At 38.2% G+C, this 3,752-nt stretch overlaps 1 protein-coding gene across 1 annotated transcript in view; it reads left to right on the top strand.

The window, feature by feature from the left end:
• Nucleotides 1–3,752, top strand: part of PLOD2 (procollagen-lysine,2-oxoglutarate 5-dioxygenase 2) — a 99,127-nt gene that overhangs the window by 906 nt on the left and 94,469 nt on the right. The window lies entirely within an intron of this gene.

Below are 3,752 nucleotides of genomic sequence, written 5' to 3' on the forward strand. Positions count from 1 at the left end.
ACTTAATTCCAATATTTTCTTGTTAGCAGTTTTCTCATAGCACAATGAACTGGAGACATGACTACCCCTCCTTTTCCCTCCCAGGCTTGTTCGCTTTGCATCCTGTAATATGTTAGTCCAAGGAGCTGGACGGCAGCAAGAAATTCAATCCTTAGTGTGTTAAACAACAGTAAAAGAATGTCTGCATCAATCCAGTTCGCAGAGAGGTGCCCAAACATGTGTCAAAATGTGTCTGTGTATTTCAAACTGGCCATATATTTTGAGATTTAATGTTGTGACATGCAACTTGCTTTAGCTTTTGAACTAATCTGTATCTCTAAGTGAATTGTGTTTGGAAAAGTCCTACCCTGCTAGATTAAAGTCTTGGCTCACTCAAGCAAGGTAATACATTTATTTTTAATATCTGGTTTAGGTGTCTCTGATCCTGCCAAAGGGAACTTCTCTTTGAGGAATAGAGCTAGTAAATCTCACCTCCTTTGACAAGGTTGTACCTTTGGGACCCTGGCTAACAATATAAAATCTGCCCTGATGTATAGCAGATTCTCTAGACTGGTGAAACTTGCTCATCTTTAGCTGTTTTGCACATAGTTGGTTCTTGCCCTTTCTTTAAGCAGTAGACTACTGCCTGGATTTTGAAGTGTGGCAGAGGTGTGTGCATTTGTTACCATTCTAACTGTTCTGTACAGAAACCTGGAAAATTGCAATAGTTTTTTAATTCTTGAGCTTCTATTTATGTTGTAGCCAGAACAGTGTCAATGAGGTTTTTATAGCAAACCCTTGGATTTAATTCTGTTCTAAAGACTAGTTGTGTAAAGACTCCTTTTCAAACAGTTACAAATACCTTAATTATTTTAACGGAGTGTTTTGAATAAGAGTTTTGGGCTGGGTTTTATAGTAGGCTATCAAGATTAGCCAGTAGTACAATAATTTAATAAATAATCTAGTATTACATTAGACTTTTCCCCACCCTTTATGTTAACTAATCCTTAATATGAAAAAAAATTAAAAACATATTTAAATACATTAAATGCATTTTGCATTTAATAATGTATTGAATCATAGCTGCTTATGCCAACTTGGAAACTGCTTTCTGTTTCTTGGCACTAGACACTGCTGGCTGTGTTAGCAGGAGCCTCTAGCTTTAACCATTTAAGTGATATCCCTGAGTTTGATTGGATCATTTCATTGAGCTCTTTTAAGGATGTAGTACTGCTTATGGAGGAGTAGACCTTGCTTTGCCTCCACTTTATCAGTCTTGGGTTTAATTTCCAGACTGTTGGTACTTGGTAGAATGTGTGTTTTTATAATATATAACGGATACAATTAACATATTAAATATTCAAATCATAGGTCGCTAATGTTAAATATTACTTGTTGCAGGGATGTGGAAGAATGGCTCCCAAAATATACTGTACTTTATTTTTGAATCTGCCTACATACTTTTACTGGAAAAGGTTAATGGCGCTTAAATATAGAATTCTAAAAGCTTGTGATGGGTTACAAAAAGGAAGACTGGTTCTTCCTGATGAAACTGCACAGTAATTACAACTGAAATTGCAACACTCACTAGGGTTGACTATTGCCCTTCCCTAACCTCCTAAAACTAAAATAATAGAAAGATATTACTTAATTGTTCAAATTGGAGAAATTAAGAATATTTCATACGATTCAAACTTGTATCTAACTTGTCCAGCTTTGTGGTTGTTGAAGAAATTGTAATTTTTCTAGTTCCACCATATTTGGTAAATTATACATGTTTTGCTGACTAAACTGAGAATGTAAGGGGTAAAATAAAGCTAGCTTGGCTCTAATCTTTGTAAACTATTTCCTTAGGAAGAGACACCAATTGCCTTCCCACTTAAGGCACCATGGCAGCTGCTCACACAAGTAGTTCCTGGTATCACTTAATTGCTCTCCAGAATGAGTAAAGGCTTTATTATCTGGCCCTCTGTGACTTAATCCCATTATATTAAAAGTGATAGAGGGTAAAAGTACTATTCTGTGTGATTTAAAAAGTAGTAGAATTGGACTGGAGTATCAATTTTAGTTGTTTTTCTAGAATTGTGGTTGGAATTTCTTAGGGTATGTGCAGATGTTGGCTGTACCCAGTCTATCACACAGACTTGATCTGTGATTGTAGATCAGGAGCCATGTGTGCAGATAACTGTTGGTGCTGGGAGCTGCATGGGGACCTAGTGTAAGTAACTAAGGGTGGACAGGCAGGTTTGTGGGATGAGGTAGAGGCAGGGAGAATTAGTGGGTCTGTGGTGGGGGCGGGGAGTAAACGCTGAGGGTGGTTAGAGAGCTACAAAGAGCCTGATCAGGGTTGTAGAGGTAGGTGGGAGCACAGCCTCAGGGCTGGGGTTTCCAGGCTCTTGGGCCATGCTCTGAATGTATGCAAACATTCACTAGATTGAGCTAACCTGTTCTCAGCCTAAGTTAGTGCACCTCCTCAGGGGAACTAACATATAAGGCTGGCCTTATATTTTTTTGTGCAAGATTTGACCTTCCCAAATGTCTTCACAGATTGGCATTTAGAGGGTGGAATGCAGTTTACAGTCTTAGCCCTCCCATATGAGGTGAATGGCTGCAAGGGTTTCTCTACTAATTATTTAAATTTAATTTTAAATGTGCTTTGCTCATCTCATCTTTGAACAGACTGTTCACAGAGTTTAGATTAGCTCATACCTTTTATTAAATCATATTCCACTCTTACTGTTATTCTCATACCATATGGGGCATATGGCGTACTTTACAGGCAAACAAGGGGCCTAATTTAGTATTGCCCTACAATGCTTTTCCTACATTGTTGCAAAGATGCCATTGAGTGTAATTTCCCTTTCCTCCTTGCTGGTATCATTATAGGAGGCAAATTGTGAGTAAACCAGAAGAGTAAGGTGGGAGGGATCATTGCTACAGTGTTGTTCTACCTCAGTGATTTTTGAAATATGAAATGCCCTGTAAGAGTCATTGCAACAGATAAAAGTAGGATAGTCATTGGCATACACTGTGGTCTGAACTGACACAGGGAAATCACAAGTTGCATCTGCTTTTCCTTGCACCAAAACTGGGACAAACCCACCAATGCAAGGACAAACTGACAAGTTTAGCACTTGTTCCTGCAGATGCTTACTTCCAGACATATGTGCTACCCCAAGTTCTTCTATTGACTTTTATGAGACTATTCCCACTAGGAAATTCTGTGCCTGGCAATGAGTAAATTCAGCATTAAATCTGTCTTAGGTGCTTATATGGGCCTATTTATTATAGTATTTGAGCACTTCAATATCTTGAGTGTATTTATTCTCCCAACACCCACACAAGGTATAGAGGTGCTATCATTCACATTACACAGACAAGAAACTGAGGGGGGAAAAAAAAACCGCTAAATGGTATTCCCAAGGTTGTGCTGGCAATTTGGCAGAGCATGAAATTGAATTTGGGTTTCATGCATCCCATTCTGACATCTCAAGCACAGGGCTGCCCAGCAAGTATTTATTTACATACGTAGCTTAAATAAAATCAATACAGACACCTCTCCTATGTTATAAGGATTTATTTACCCAAGTGTTTGCAGGCTTTGGCCTTTAAACAAGATATACACTTGCAGAATAACTGATTATAGTGGATTTTCAGTGGTGAAATGCGTGTGAGGGTGGGAGGGAAATTAACAGTAAATAAATTAACTTTTTTCAGGCTGTGCTTCATGAGCAACTAAATTGGTTTTGCTTTCTTTGTATTTCTTGTTACTC

This window comes from Alligator sinensis, unplaced genomic scaffold, assembly GCF_000455745.1.
Source record: "Alligator sinensis unplaced genomic scaffold, ASM45574v1 scaffold39_1, whole genome shotgun sequence".
NCBI lineage: Eukaryota > Metazoa > Chordata > Crocodylia > Alligatoridae > Alligator > Alligator sinensis.